Source organism: Canis lupus, chromosome 4 (assembly GCF_011100685.1).
Source record: "Canis lupus familiaris isolate Mischka breed German Shepherd chromosome 4, alternate assembly UU_Cfam_GSD_1.0, whole genome shotgun sequence".
Classification (NCBI taxonomy): Eukaryota; Metazoa; Chordata; class Mammalia; order Carnivora; family Canidae; genus Canis; species Canis lupus.
In genome coordinates this window covers 17,500,916-17,518,022 of record NC_049225.1, presented here as the reverse complement: position 1 = coordinate 17,518,022, position 17,107 = coordinate 17,500,916, and the positions used below count along the sequence as shown (strand labels likewise).

The following is a 17,107-nucleotide window of genomic DNA, read 5'->3' as shown; positions in this document are numbered from 1 at the left end:
TAAAGGATCTAGTAACCAAGTGAGTATGTTTTGGATAGTGATTTTAGCTCATCAACATAAAAGTTTTATGGTAACCATGGAAAATTGAATACACATTGAACATTAGGTAATATTAAGGGATTGTGATTTATTTTGTCTTGTATTATGTTTCAAAGTCTTGGTTTATTATACATACAACATATTTACAGAAAAAAACAATAAATGTTAGTTTTTTTTAAAGCTTCAAAGGAAATATTATGTGATAAATATAACAAGAAGGGCAGATATTGGAATTTGATGATGTATAACATTTAATTGAGGTGAATTTTCTATATATTTATATTCTAAATTTTTATCATACATTGTTAAACTAAAAATAAGTAAATATAATTTAAATACTTGTAAAGTAGACAACTGAATATCCTTTGTAATTATTGATCTACTTAAGTTATTAGAGGAGTTTCTGTGCATTCAAGATGTAGAAGGAGATTGTATTGGCAGAGAGAAAGTGATGCTGGTTATAGTTGCCTAATAATTTTAATATCCCATTGTCATTCACGTTTGTAAGAAATTCTTTCCATTTCATATTTAACTCTTATTCTAAGGAGGCAAGAGATTTTTATTTTTATTTAGCTCGGTTCCTATAAACTTAAAGCCACTGTAATATAACAAAGTAATAGAGTATGTTTCTTTTATAAGGTTTATATTTAAGAGAGAGAGAAAACATTAATTTAATATGGCTTATTGATAAAATATTTTAATCCCTAAAGATATTGTAGTCATAAGTGATAATTTTCTTCTTCATAATGAGTAATAGAAGTTGAAAAAACACAAGGAACAATGACTTTTGGCCCATAATTCCAGGAAATCTACCTGTAACTTGGACTATTATTGATTCCAAATAAAAGCAAAACCTTGTCTAATACAGTATGAAAAATTTTGTTTAAATCAATAATAAACAATTCTTCAGTTACCACTGCTAAATAAAAGAAACATTCTTTCAAAATCAAACAAGATTATTGGGTTTATTTATCTTCCATAAAATAGTTTCTATTTTCTGGTTGAATCTTTCTGGAAACATCTAACATTATACACTTCATAAATCTGTTGTCCTAAAGAGTAACCATGGATCTATTTAAACCCTTTATACTTATCTTTCACGCTTGTTATATTACCTAACACTATTTGGTTTTACCCTGGTTTCATAAGTATGAGGAAAAATTCGTACTTCAAATGTAAACAGACAAGTCATTAAATAAACACATTAACTACATTCCATATTAAATTTGTATCTAATTAGAAAATTGCTACCATCTAAATGAGATCATCTTGGGGCACCTAGGTGTCTCAGTTGGTTAAGTGTCTGCCTTCTGCTGAAGTCATAATCCTAGAATTCTGGGATTGCCCCAGCATGGGGTGCCCCACTCAGCAGGTAGTCTGCTTCTTGCTCTCCCTCTGCCTCTCCCCACTGCTCATGCTACCTCTCCTTCTCTAACTCAAATAAAGAAATAAAATCTCTAAAAAGTAAGTAAGTAAGTAAATAAATAAATAAATAAATAAATAATAAGATCATCCTTTATACAGCTTCCTTTTTCCAAGAAAAGCCAGTAAGAATAGTTATTGAATATAAATATTCCTGCATTAACATTGTCATTTCCCTGAGCCCTACACCTCAGTATTCATTTGCTTAATTTCTCCTCTTGGATGTACTCACATTCAATCCAGAGTTGTGCTCCCCTATTAACCTGCTTTTCTTCCTATAGCTCTTATTTCTCTGAATGTACCATAATGCTTCCAAATGCCTAAACAAAAAAGTAAGTAGCCAATCTGAATCATTCTTCTCTCTTATTCCCCATTCAAAATCAATGCCTCAGTCAGGTTAATTCAGCTCCTTGATCTTTTTTGTATTCTATTTCACTTTACTGGTTTAATTATGGCATTTGTCATTTCATGCTTATATCCCTGGCAAAATGTGGTGTCTCACTGCCAAGTCATCATGCAGTCATCAAGCTTTCATTGAAAAAATATTTATTAAATAAAAATTATATGCCAGTCATTAGGTCTAGGTGTTGGAATACACTAGTTAAAAAAAATAGATGAAAATTCTTGCTATAATGAACTTTACATTCTGTGGCAATGTCCTGTGTGTCCACAATTGTGCTGCCAAAATATTTACAATTGCAGATTTAACAGTCATTCTTCTTCATTGTAAATCATAGGCTCCTCATTTTCTAAGGAAAAAAAAGCAAATTCTTTACCTGACAAACCCTTTATACCATTTCTTATGTTTTCTCTTTGCCTCATGCTGTATATTTCAACCTTCTGGGATCATGTGTATTATTTAGTAGTGCATGTTTTGTTTATTCCAGTCACCATGTTTTTTTTTTTTTTTCCTGTGGAAAGCCTAACAGTTGTTTATGGAAGACATAATAATATTTGCCAAATATTATCCATGCCTTGATTCCTGGAATAACAAAAGGGACCTAGCAGATATAGTGAAGGTAGGAATAGGGAGATTATCTTGAATTGTCCAGATGAGTCCATCTAATCACAGAGCCTCAAAATACACAAGTATAGAAGAGAAAAATCATAATAAAATGCATTTGACCCACTGTTGTTGGCAGTGATAGGCTAAATACTGATCCTCTGAATATGACTTCCTGATCCCCAGAACCTACAAATATGTTACTTAAATGGTAAAAAGGATTTTGCAGTTGTGATTACATTAATCATCTGGAGATGGAGAGAATGTCCTGGCTTATCCAGGTGGGCCCAAACTAATCTCAAGGGTTCTTGTAAGAGGGAGGCAGAAGGATTGAAGTGACAAAAAGTTGTGACCAGACATTGGAGTGATGTGTTTTAAAGATGAAGGAAGGAGATATAAGCCAAGGAATACAAGAAGCCTCTAGAAGCTGACAAAGGCAAGGAAGTAGATTCTCCCATGAAGCCCCTAGGGAAAAAAAAATACAGCTCTGCCAAAACTTTCATTTTAAAAACTAAATCCGTACTGTTTTAAGCCATGAGTTTATGGTAATGGATTATTGTATCAATAAGAAATGAATAACTGACTTTGAAGATGGAAGAAAATATCTATGAAACAAATAGGCTCTAGAAGCTGGGAACAACCCTTATTAACAGTCAGTAAGAAGAGGGGGATTTTGGTCCTTCATCTATAAGAGACGGAATTCTGCTAAAGTCCCGGATAAGAAGGAAATTCATTTTCCCCAGAGACAAAGAAATACAGCGCTGCAGCCTCCTTTATTTAACCCAATAAGGCCCATACCATACTTCTGACCTTTTGACCTTCAAAACTGAAAGACAGTAATTTTGTGTAGTTTTAGGCGAATAATATGCTATTAATCTGCCTCCTACCCCACCCCACACACATACACACACAACTCTTTTCTAGGTAAATTTCTATTCACTCCTTAGGACTCAGCCATATATCTCAAACTTTAAGATTTTCCCTGTGATCTCTCACCCTCCAATCTAGATTATAGCCTGCTTATATTCTTCAATAACAATCTGTGAAAATAGATCTAATACAGCACTCCATTTACAGAATTTCAAATTATTTTTTGTCCTTTTCATTATATTTTAAATCTTCTGGGAACAGAGGCAATGTGTTTTACTGCTGTTTGAAACATTTCTAGCACAGCAATCATCCATTTGCATCAAATAAAAAATAAATGCATGTATAGAATAATCAACTTGTTTCTTCTGACACAGTTTTCCAAATCATCTTCTAGTAAGTTTGATCTAAATATAGGTGTTTAAAAAATGCTTAGTCCTACTGTAAGCTATGGTAATTTTATTAGCTTACATTATTGGTCAACTTCAACAATTGCTCCCTATTTACATTATATCAACTTAAATATACTTGCTAGGCTTTCAAGTTTATCCATAATTGTTGTCTAGCCTCATTATGCAAATGTAGTCTTCACAATTTTTGACATTTTCTCTAATCTTATCTTTATGTATATACTCATATTTTCCCTTGGAAAAAATAGTTTGTTGATACCTCTCTTGTCAACATTTTTAATCCCTTTTGTTGTAATTTATAACAAAGTATTAAGTAATAAGTAACATACCTGTACTTTATTTTTAATTTCAAATGCTTTAATTTTGTCATCTCCATCAAAGTGTAAGCATTGATTAACTTCTATAATACCATTGATAGTTTGATTTGAATGAGTTTTATTTTCAGTCTTATTAAATAAGCAAATGAAAAGTCCACAATCATTTCCTATGTCTAATACAATAATGAACTCAAAATTCTTGATTAGTACTACACAGAGCTTTGTTTGGAAAAATATTTTTGTTGCAATTTCAAGGTTAAAGAAATTTTTGCATGAATTACATCAGTGTGTACCATGTGTAACAAGTACATTTTTCAGTTTTAGAAATAATTTTGAAAATTTATAATCAAATTAATTCAACACTGAAAGAACTAGACATTAGGCATGGATAGAAGCTTCTTTTACAAAATAGTAAGATTATGATTACTTAAATACATTTTGGAAGCATATATTTCCAATTGCCACAGGAACAATTATTTTAAGTGATTTTGTAACTTTAAGGATATCCCATGTACTAGATACATTTCAAATGCCCTCCTTCCAAACCCCTGACATTTGGTATATATGCTTTTAACCCCCTACTACATTATATCAATGTTAGTTTGCAAGAACAATAGAATACAGTGAAAGTGATGGTATATCCCCTCCACAATTCGATTATAAAAGAAATTATGAATATTCCATCCTGATCTTTCTTGTTTTTCTCTCTAGCAGAAGCCATGAGTATTAATTTCCTAATGCAGCTGTAAAAAATTACCACAAACTTAGTGGCTTAAAGTTTTTTTCTTCTTCTTCTCTCAAATAAATGAATAAATCTTTCTTAAGAAAAGAAAAGATGATGAGCAGCCTGGGTGGCTCAGCGGTTTAGCGCCTGCCTTTGGCCCAGGGCCTGATCCTGGACACCCGGAATTGAGTCCCTTGTCAGGCTCCCTGCGTGGAGCCTGCTTCTCCCTCTGCCTATGTCTCTGGCTCTCTCTCTCTCTCTCTCTCTCTCTCTGTCTCTCATGAATAAATAAATAAAATCTTAAAAAAAAGGCAAAGATGCAAAGTTAATTTGAAACAAATTATTATTTATTATAAATGAAAAATCTAAATAATGAAACAGGGAAAGTCAGTGCTTTTTCATTAAGCATAAAGTTGCATTTTTTAGTTCATTGCAGGGAAAAATGCAATGAATAAAGCTATAAAAAATAATTACACAACAACAATGTAAATAAAATAATAGTTGAACTTGGTTATTTCATATTTTTTATGAGATAATTTTCCACATTTCCCACTGATACTGCCAGGTAGCAGCTAGCAGCTCCCTATGTCGTACAGTTTCCAACAATGGCAATGGCACAATTGGTTGTTAAACCAAATGGCCAGCAAGGGCAACAGTATCAAATAGCTATCCCTGATTGGGCATACCTCACTGACTACTCTCTATTGAAAGAAAAGTGTTAAATTACCTTGGAATTGTGTTTACATGGATTAGAAATTTATTTATTTTAATTTTATTTTATTTTTATTTTTTTATTTTTATTTATTTATGATAGTCACAGAGAGAGAGAGAGAGAGAGGCAGAGACACAGGCAGAGGGAGAAGCAAGCTCCATGCACCGGGAACCCAACGTGGGATTCGATCCCGGGTCTCCAGGATCGTGCCCTGGGCCAAAGGCAGGCGCTAAACCGCCGTGCCACCCAGGGATCCCTGGATTAGAAATTTAAATAGAAAGTCCACCAAACTATCTTGGTTTATTTAAATAATCTTAATAATAATAATTAAAATAATAATAATTAAAAATAATATCTGATTAAACAATTTTGATAAAATCTTTTTTCCTCAACACATTTATTACTTGAACTGTTAAATAGCTAAATTTCTTTCTTTTGATCCAATTGAGAACATTTTGACATATACATTTTTGTCCTTTGTAACAAATAATTTGTTCTCAACAGATCTGCCTTTCAGAGCTTACATAATCTTTGATGAAATATTAGAAGTTTTGTAATTGGACAAATCTAGATTTAAAGTTCAGTTTCTATTACTTTCTGGCTTTGGTTCCTGGCAACATTTACTATTAAAAACTTACCTTTCTTATCAGTAAAAATATGTAATGCAATCTTATTTATGTCATGAATTATTATGATAAAGTAAAATATCGTTTACAATACACTTGGCAAAGTGCTAATAACAACACCTTTTTATACTGTCATGTGAAATGTTGCACTGGTTAGGTAAATGGAGCAATAGACATTAACTAGGACTCTGCAAACAGTTTACTGGTCATCTTATACATAAAGGAATACAGCTTGAGCAACTGCCAGTTGTATTGTAAAATTGGAAATTGTGGTAACAAGAAACAAGAACGACACCTTTAAAACACACCTGTAGATAGACATCAGGAACTGGAGTGGGGAGCTAGAAGGATTCCGAGGCACCTAAAGTTGTGGCATCCTTCTTGCTTTATATTTTACATCTGCATCATTTTTTTTCTTTGAAGATATGCTTTTTCTTTTTTCAAACTACATCATAGAAATTAGACATTCCAATGTTCCAGAGATTGTAATATTGAAGTTTTAGTTGTGCACATAGATTTACTGGTTGCTTTTCAGTATTCCATATTCCTGGCAGAGTATTTCTGATAATCACGACTTGGTTTGTGTGCCCACCATTTCTCAGATGCCCATGTCAGGAGGCTGGGATCACACTTTGCATGTGTGATCATTGCGGGAGGATCCAGATGCAGTTTTAGGAAAGGTGATGCAGGCACGTAGATCTGAGGACCCAGAGGGGGTCCCACAAGTCCAGCCAAGAGGGTCCTTGGTTTCACACAAGATAGAAATCAAGCTTGAAACTGAGAAAGTGAAAACAGCTATTGAATAGTCTAAGTGACAGTTAGGAAATAGTGTTGCAGTATTGCAGGGTTCTTGTCTCAGGGAGTCCAAGAATGAATCTTGGGGACACAAAAAAGTAAAGTGATAGTTTATTTCAAGTGAAGTTTAGAACAGAATGAAAGCTCTTTAGAGTGAGAGACATTCTCTAATAGGTTGCCAAATGATGTAATTTTGGAACGTTGGTGAGGTCCCAAGCCTATGACCAAGAAAGAATTCTTGAGACATCTTTGGTGCAAAAAGGTGAGTTTATTGAAGCGCAGGGTCCTGGACCTGAAGGCAGAAAGAGCTGCACCGGGGTCATGAGGAGTGGCCCATTATATACCTTCAATTAGGAGGTTAGGGAAAGGGTAAGTCTCTAAGGAATTTGGAAGCAAAATTTCCAGGATCTTGAGGGGGCTAGTTATTGTTAGGAAAAGGTCATTTACTACTGTCTAATAAAACCTTAGTTGGAAAAAAACAAAAACAAAAAAACAAACAAAAAAATAAAATAAATAAATAAATAAATAAATAAATAATAAATAAATAAATAAATAAATAAAACCTTAGTCGTGAGCCCCTTCAGATGTATATCAGTGGGTCATATGCTTGGGGGATAAGTGCCAACATGTATCTTGGGGGTAGAGATAAAGGAAGTTTCCATAGGAATTTTTATATTTTAAGATAGACTCACAGGATCCTCAGGGTATGGGAGTGAGGGAGGGATGGGCTAAGATTGCCTTTTGCCCTAAACAGAGTGTCAATATCCAGGCCTTTAAATCCCTAAAGGAATGTCACTCTGCCTGTTTCAATGACTTGTCAGTAGGCTGTAAGTAGTAAGGAAATTTAGTGATTTTTCTTCTTCCGTGTTTCCCACATCAATAGCAGACAATGTCTGGAAGACTTAGAAAGGAAAAGAGAATGAGTCTTGTCACTTGGAAAGGGGTTTAGGGTACATGTTCCCTCAGGAATCCAGGGTAGGTTCCAATCAAAAGCAAGTGTCAGGTGAACAATAGGTGTTATTCCATACATCACTGAAGGTCGGGGTATTGATGGTATTGTCAGCTGAGGTTTGTTCTAAGCTAATGTCCTGATATGGGTTTGGGATCTGTCTCTTCTTAAATGTTATTAGGTGTTCGGGACCTAAGATAAAACTCAGAGAATGACTAACTTTTGCTTTCCCCTTGAAGTGAGAACATAGCTTCTTTGGTTTATTCAGAGACAGAATATACAACACAAGTAAATAAGGCCTAACAGAAAAATGGCAGAGACCGAGCCTTTCTAATGGAGTCCCTTCAGCTTCCCTACATCAGAGGGATATTTAGTGGACCGGACCCACGCTGAAAATAGTGCTTCTTATAAATACATGCACATTTGGGGAATTTCAAAGCACAATGCATTAATCAAATAGATCTCTCAAAGTTTTATTCATTGTTTTTCAGAATTGAGTATATCATTAAAATGTTTATGAATTAAAAAGCTATTATCCTAAATTGAACCTTTAAACTCATGAAATGTGAGCCCTTACTAAAATAAAGATGATTACCACAGTCAGCATGGATTCAGAAAGAAAAGTTTTGCTACACTAATTTTGCTGTTTTCCTTGATAGAGTTTGTGAAGTTTTGGAACATAGGTGAGGTCTGGAGCCGACGATCAAGAAAGAATTATTGAGACATCTTTGGTGCAAAATGGTGGTTTTATTAAAGCACAGGGACTGGACCCGTGGGCAGGAAGAGCTGTTGCCCTGGGTCTGTGAGGCATGGCTGATTACACACCTGGGAGTTAGGAGGGGTTTGAAGATAGTGTATTCTCTAAGGAATTTTGGAAGCAAGGTTTCCAGGACCTTGAGGGGGCTAGCTATTGTTGGGAAAAGATCACTTATTACCATCTAATAAAACCTGAGTCATGAGACCCCTTCTGATGTATATCGGTGGGCCATGTGCTTGGAGGATGATTGTGAACATGTATCTTGGGGGTTTAGAGATAAAGAGAAATTTATAAAGTAATTTTTATATGTCAGGGTAGACTTAGAGGTTCCTGGGGGTCAGGCTAAGATTGCTTTTTGCCCTTAGCAAAGTATGAACATCGAGGCAGTTATGTCTGTGGTGGAATGTCACTCTCCCTGTTTCAAGGACTTGTCAATGTGTTCTGTCCTCAGCTAGTCCTCTGTTACCCCATCAGAGTGAGTAAAATGACATTAGGCGTGATATTATAGACTGGATGTACATGTATATCTGATGACGTTTTGGAATATAGGTGAGGTCCAGAGCCGATAACCAAGTAAAAATTCTTGAAACATCTTTGGGCAAAATGGTGGTTTTATTAAAGCATGGGGACAGGACCCATGGGCAGGAAGAGCTGCTGCCCCGGGACTCTGAAGGGGTGGCTGATTATATAGCCTGTAGTTGGGGGAGGTAAGTAAAAGGGAGATTTCAAAAGGATTTTCATGTGCTAAGGAGGACCTACAAGATACTGGAGGCCTTGCCATTATCAAGTTAAAGATGGTTTTTCCCTCTAGGAAGGCATTAAACATTAAGACAATTGGAAGCCTCCTGAGGAATGTCACTTATATCCCACCCTGGGTGAGGGGTCCTTTGTGGGATATCAGTTTGTGCTTTGTCCTCTGCAAGCACTCTGCTCCCCATCATATCCATAGCTCTTGTTTTGTTTTCTTGTTATTTCTTTAACTGTCTGATGGAAATCTCTACTTGTAAAAATGATGAGTCTTTCTTTTTTCATCATTCACTCGTGAGTTATATTTAAAATTTAAATTTTACAGTTAAAAGTATGAAGAAAAATCAGTCTTTTTCTATTTTGGAATTTTTATGCCCAAGATTGCAAATCCGAGATACCACCAAGGAGCCGATACCAATGCAAACACACGAGAGTTTATTTACAAGCTAGAGCCTGGGTCCAAGTGTACCCGATGCAGTGGAGCAGGGACTTGGACCCCGAGACTAAGAGGCATAGCAGCTTTATAGGGGCCAGTGGCCCATGGGATACACAGAAAGTTGCACAGTCATGTCGGTCCACACGCAGGTGGCCGAGTGAATTACACCTTACCCTATAGTATCCATTTGAGCTGGCCCATTACTTTGGTCAGAATCCGTGCGCAGTTTTGGGGGGCACAAAGCAGGGTTACATTGTTATGAGCCGGTTTCCGATTAGGGTGTGCCCAGCAGCTTGACTAGGGTGGGGCAGCGCCTTAAGCAATAAGCAGGTTATGTGGGGGTCACACAGGAGGTGGCAGGTGCAGCACAAAATGGAGTTAGTCCTGCTCTGCTTGTCCAGGGGTAGGGGATTTTTGTTAAATTTCCTGAGTCCCACAGAATTAGCCTTGAAAGGACTTTGCAGGATTGAGAAAAAAAAAATAGTGGTATCTACTAAATGACCAATAATGAATGTAAATATTGTTGTTATGCCACAATCACAAGCAAAATATGCAACTTTTTGTTCATTAAAAATCCATTCATGCTAATATTCTTTCATTTTTTTTTTCAAAAGCCAAGACAGAGACTGAAAAAGAAAGAGAAGGACTGGTTTTTCCTCCTTAATTTATCAATACTTTTATCACCTTCTTTCAGTTTCTTTATTTCTCTTCTATAAAATTTTTATGGAAATTAGCTTTTTTTTAGAGAGGACATTTGTCCACCAATAGTTCATATCAAGAATTTCACTTAACTCTGGGTTGAATAATGATAGACAGCAAAGCTCTCTTCCCTAAAAGTGTTCCTCTACCAGGTGTGGTAAATGTGTGACTAATGATTACTGCTTCCTGCTGTGTCTTGCTTAGTTTGGTAATTAGCTCCCTCAGCTGCTCTCATTGTAAATGAAGGGGTCCTAGTGAGTCATTTAAAGAGGCTGAATGAATGGATAATCCATCATGTAGTCTTTTTGAAAAAGCCCATTTATAGGGGAAGGCACACTAGGTGGTAAGTAAGGTTCAGCAGGAGAACTTGTCAAAACATAATCTAGTTTTGTTTGCATTGGATATTTTCAAAGTCAAACCTCAGAGTCTGTTATTTGGAGTTTTAATGTCCTTCCTTGTTCCACCTTAAGACTAATAACATTAGAGGAGGAAAGCATGGAGATTAAAATATACATGTGCCAAACTTCTGAATATGTCCTTAGTTATAACAGATATTTGGCAAAGAAGAAATTGTGAGTATGTCTTGCAATCTGAGCAATATGTTAGAAATAATAACTGAATTTGCAAACCTGCTTTAAAAGACAGAGGGTTATACCTGTGTCTATGAGAAAACTATCAATTCATTTAGTGTATTGTTTGAAGCCTTGGCTTGTTTTATTTGTTTTTAACTATTTATGGTATGCTTTGTTGTTTCTGAATTTTGTGCAAATGCTGCAAATTTTCTCAGTGGAATTGGGGATGGAAGATAATGCACATCACAGCAAAAAATGTGCTGACCATCTTAAACAGATGAAGAAGACTCTGTGAAAGACTATTTTAATAGGAATGAAAGGCCAGGACTAAGTCTGAACTTAAAGCAGGGTGGTGGTAGTGATGTAGTTTTAGAGGTGAGGTTGGGTAAAGTGAGGTCTGGAGCTAAAGACCTAGACCCAATTCTTGATATGCCTTTGGTGCAAAATGGTGGCTTTATTAAAGCAAGGGGACAGAACTCTTGGGCAGAGAAAACTGGTGCATCGGGGTTGTGAGAGTGGTTGATTATATACATAGGAATTGGAGGTAGGAAAAAAAAGAGGTTTCAAAAGAACTTTCATATGCTAAAGAGGACCTACAAGATACCTGAGGCCTGGCCATCATCAAGTTAGGGTTATTTTCCCTATAGTAAAGCATTAACATTAAGACAATTGGCAGCTTTCTGGAGGAATGTCACACATATCCCACCCAGGATTGTGTGTGGGGCCCGGTGGGTGGGGTGGGGGTGGGGTTGCAAGGTGTCAACTTGTGCTTTGTCCTCAGCTTGCCTTCTGCTCCCTCATCAGTAGGCTTTAAAGCTTGGCATAAGCTGGTAGGAAAGTACTGTAGGATAGAAATCCATCTGAATTTGCTAATTGGCTTTAAGATAGGTGGTAATTTTACAACTTGGAGCAAAGCATTCATCAAACCAAGGCTTTCTACTCTCTCTCAGAAACCAGGAGATGGAGTGCTATCTCCTCTCAGGATGACATTACTAGGTTGTGAAACTGGCTAGAAGCTTTAAAAAAAATTGTGTGGACATCTCAAAGAAGCAGAGAAAAGAATTGTAAATTTTCTAAAGTAAATGTTCTAAGAAAAGGGAGATTAGAGCCTAGTGTCAGGAGGAAGACTGTCTAAGTTGTAGTAAAGTTCTGGGGAAATTAAGTTTCATAGTCATGGCCTAGGGAAGGGTATACTAGGGACTTCATCTTTATTTTCAACTTTTAGTTAAAAATGTAAATATAGAAAATATGAGAATATTTTAAGATTTATGAAGGCTTTGAGATATTGAATATATTATTTACCTACGGTGATTATGATATTAACTATTCCATATGTCTGCAATATTACAAAATTTAACATCATTTCTTCATAAACTTAAAGTGACTAACCCGATTTTGATAAATATTTTACACTTATAAATGAGCTATGTATAAATTTATATTATATAATTGATTTGGTCATGTAATATCTGGGGAAATTCATTTGGCTATTTGACCTTTGGAAATGTTGATTATTAAAGGCAGTTATTATGTGTTAAGTACTTTCTGTGGTCAGCTTCTACAGTAAGAGTTTATTAGCACGGTCTCACCAAATCATTATAACAATAAGTATTATTCCAGATTTACAGATAAGAAAGAAATGAAAGCTTGTCCAAGGATACAGAGGTAACACAAAGAATTATCTCACTCACCTTTGGCTCTTTTGACTGCACACTACTCTGGCTCCAGACTCCATCTTCACTCTTGTAACAACTGATTTCTCCAGTGAGATCTTAAACCTATATCTCAACCCAGTCTATGACAAAACACATGTAAATTCTATGCAATTAAATCATTGCCATGCTTCTTAAGATTCTGAATGCATTATCTATCACAAAGAATAATCTGATGGTTATCTTTTAAAAATAATTAAATTCTACCTTTTCTTAACCAACAAAAAAAGCCTCAGTGCATACTATAAGAAAAATTAAGTACAAATTGAAAATGACACTTGAATCTTACTGCTTTATTAAGGTAGGGCAGTAGGACCCAATGTTATCTAATGTACATGGAAACTCTAAATCTTAAATTCAAAACACGCTAACATTTGGAAGATTTCAGAAAGACATGCAAAATGGTAGGACAATTAGCATATGATCCAGACAACCTAACCTTCTTACATTAATGCTGTGGACATTGTCCAGGTAAGACTCACAGCTGCTGTCGATACTATTTTCTCTTACGGATATAGCATCAACAATTATGTTTAAAACTATTTTCAGAGCCAAGTATTCTTTCTGTGAACCCTCCACATGCCCCCCCAAAAAAAGAAAGAAAGAAAAAAGGAAAGAAGGAAAGAAAGAAAAAGAAAGAAAGAAAGAAGGAAAGAAAGAAAGAAAGAAAGAAAGAAAGAAAGAAAGAAAGAAAGAAAGAAAGAAAGAAGAAAGAAAGAAAGAAAGAAAGAAAGAAAGAAAGAAAGAAAGAAAGAAAGAAAGAAAGAAAGAAAGAAAGAAAGAAAGAAAGAAAGAAAAAGAAAGAGAAAGAAAGAAAGAAGGAAAGAAGGAAAGGGCTTTGTTCTCAATTGGATGAATGGCAAATATTTGTTCTCTTGTTTGCTAATAAAGATAAGTGAAAAGGTGTGTGAGTAAAAGCACTTAGTAACTTCTTAGTGATCAGTAGGTATTGTGAAGTGAGTTGTTTGATGTAACTATCAATATTCAGCAATGTAACTCTTTTAAAGGTACTAATGACTGAATGAAGATGAAAAGCAGTTTTATGCTGGCATGTGTACCTATGAACAGATCTATTGCATAATTCTGAAATGAAAAGGCGGATAGTAGTAGGTTGTGTGCATGCTGGAGAAGGCATTACATAAAGATATGGTTTGTGAAATAGAAGTAAAATTTGTCTAATAAGCAATTAGAAATTTGGATTCTATATCCGGCTTAGCTACCTAATTCTAGCTTTCAGGTTTTCAGTGTCTTCATTCAGAAGGCCGTCACACGTAGGGATTAAGAACATTTCAGTGGTCCTGAATCTTAGTACCTGGTCTGCCATTTACCTTTAAGTCTAATTAGCTGTGTCTTTTGAATAGTAAAACAGTAGTCATTTTCTTGTAGGATGGCTTTGAGAATTAAATGAGATATGTGTTTAGAGTACCAGGTACAGTATCTCATACACTGCTGTCAATAAATATTAGCTGTTGCTCTTTGGAATAGAGATAACAGTCTTTGTTCCATTACCCATTATTATTTTGTAAAGATTTAAGGGTGAAATGGATTTAAGTTTAGTTTGTAATGTTAGGGGAATGTTACAACGCACATTTTAAAAATCATCATTCTTATTAAATCCTCTATTTATTCAAAAGTCCAATATAGCAAAAATTATTCAGCTTTGTATGGGGCAGATAGAGTACTTCCCTTATGCAGTTTCTCATGATTTATGTCAGAATGGAATGTATACCAAGTTGGAATTTAAAAATGCACTTGCGTATAATGACTATCATAATTAGCCCAGTTTCAGAAATAAAAATCTGTTTCTGTTGGCAATACTCTGGTCAATTTAGTTCTTCTAATTAAATGATATTTTCTCTCTCACTGTTTATTGAAGTGATCGTTTGTAGATCAGCAGTAACAACTTTAAGTAGGACACTTAACTGGGATATTTAGCTATCTTTTTGATACCCCCTTGAGTTTAAATAGCTAATATACCTCATCTGGAGACACAGATTCTTTTCAGTGGGACTAAGTTGTGCTTTCACTACTAGTTTCATATGAAATATTGATAAGGAGACTAGATGAAGGAAGAAAAGAAAATGAAAACAGTAAAAACCTATTGTTTTCTTGTAGATATGATGATATTCAGAATGACTTGGCTTGATGACTAATGGAGTACCTATGAAAATGAATTTAGACTTGATTCCAAAAGTAATGCTAAGCCACTAAAAGATTTTCTCAGAAGAGCAACACGATCTGTGAACTTTACCTTTAATAGTCAAGTGCCTACCTACACAGTTGCCATGAATGAAGAAAGGCACAAATATGATACTTGATCTTCCATTTTTGTAAGAAACAATATACTACCATTGAAATAAACCTTTATCTTTGTTTTGGTGTCACTTAAAGTGAGTGAATCAACTTCATTTCTAGTTTCCTTATCTCCAGAATATCTTAATTAGGATTAAGTAATTTAATTAAGTATTAAGAAAGAAAGCCATTTGCAAAGACTTAGTAGAATTATTTAAAAATAATCTGTCATGAAAAAGATATTTCACTTCATTTCACTGATAAAAATGAGTAGATTTGTTGAGAACATTCAATGTATTTGTATGTTCATTGATAAAACTAATGAAATTAAGACAATATGTCAAGGCATTATAATTTTCAGTGCTATAAACATTTCTTACTTTATATACTAGGGCAGTTTTGCCATATCCTTAGATATGCCCATTCTCCTTTTCCACTTGTACAATTATTATGTGTAAAATATGATCCTATGAACACAAACTTGTCCCTAGGCCAAGCATCTGATGGAGAGAAATACTAAAAAGGAGAAAAGGAATTTACAATACATTTAGGCTCATCTTTCAGGGATGACTACAATTTGTACACCCAGTATTCTAGAAAACAGTATTTCCCATCACTAAAAGTTATCTTTTTTTGCAGAGTATCATATAAACAGCATCCTACAAGATATAGCTTTTGCAATCTGTCTCCTTTTTACTTGCAAAATACAGTTAGGATTTATCTATGTTGCTACATGACTCAATAGTTTATACCCTTTTTAATGCTGCATAATATTCCATTTATTGAATATAGCAAAAGATGTATGTGTTGTTCCCACCTTTGGACATTTATAGTAAAATTTCCACAAATGTGCACATACAGGTTCTTGTGTGAACATAAGTCTTCACTTTTCTTTGGTAAACAGGTAGGCATGGGATTGCTGGGTCATTGGGTAACATATATTTAACTTTATAAAAATGTCAAAAAGTAACTACCATTTCTCTTTTTCACCAGATTGTATGAAAGTCTGGAAACTCAACACCTACACAATCAGTTAGTATTGTCAGAATAGGTATGTAGTAGCATCTTGTTTTAATTTGCAATTTTCTAATGACTACTGCTGTTGAGCATATTCTTGCATGCTTATTTGCCATTATTTGGTGAGGTATCTGTTAAGACATTTTGCTGAACTTTGTATTTTTTTCTGATTTCTTACTGAGTATTGAGTTTGAAAGTTCCTCATTCTATATTTGTTATCATAAGTGCAATTTGCAAATATAATTTCTCTGAGTTCACGGTCTGTCTTTTCATTTTCTTAATAGTGTCGCATATCAGAAGTACTTGATTTTTCATTTTTAATGAATATCTCAAGTCTTTAGTGAACATGGTAGCATAGACATTTTTCCTGTTTATTTCTAGAAATTGTATAGTTACATTTTACATTTAGGTTTATATTCCATTCTGAGTTAACGTCTGAATAATTTGCAAGATATAGGTGAGTTTTCTTATATTTTTGTGTTTACACTCAACAGTTCTAGCACAATTTGTTAAAATAGTTACCTGTTCCTTAGTTAATTGGCTTTGATCTTAATTACAATTCAGTTGACTGTGTTTGTGTGCCTGTTTCCAAGCTCTGTGTTCCATTCCATTCTGCTGTGTGTCTATACTATAACCAATACCAAGTTATTTTTATTACTATAACATTAAAATTATTTGTTTGCTTCTATTATATTGATTTCTGTCCTTCATCATTGCATTCTTTATGTTTGCTTTTGATTTAATCTGTCCATCTTTTTTATAGTTTCTTAATATAGAAAGTATAGTCACAGTAAAAATAAATGCTATAAATTTTGTAATTTAAAAAAGAGAAATATATTGGTTTAAAAAATAACAAGGTCCAGATTTTCATGGAGAAATAAAAATGGTTTTATTGTTGCATATGTACAAAATAGAATTTCATAGATGGACAAAACATATTGAATTGTGGCTACATATATTAACAGGAAATTCTTTTAAAAATATGTGAAATAAAGCAAATTAAAATACTGG

General features: G+C 34.5%; 1 long non-coding RNA gene across 3 annotated transcripts in view; it reads left to right on the top strand.

Moving 5' to 3' along the window:
• Nucleotides 1–1,369: 1,369 nt before the first annotated feature.
• The window catches only part of LOC102152895, a 39,709-nt gene continuing 23,971 nt past the window's right edge, over nt 1,370–17,107 (top strand). For all 3 annotated transcript variants that reach the window (XR_005357902.1, XR_005357903.1, XR_005357901.1), the window contains exons 1-2: nt 1,370–1,503; nt 16,073–16,130. This is a non-coding gene — a long non-coding RNA (uncharacterized LOC102152895). The remainder of the gene's footprint in view (nt 1,504–16,072; nt 16,131–17,107) is intronic.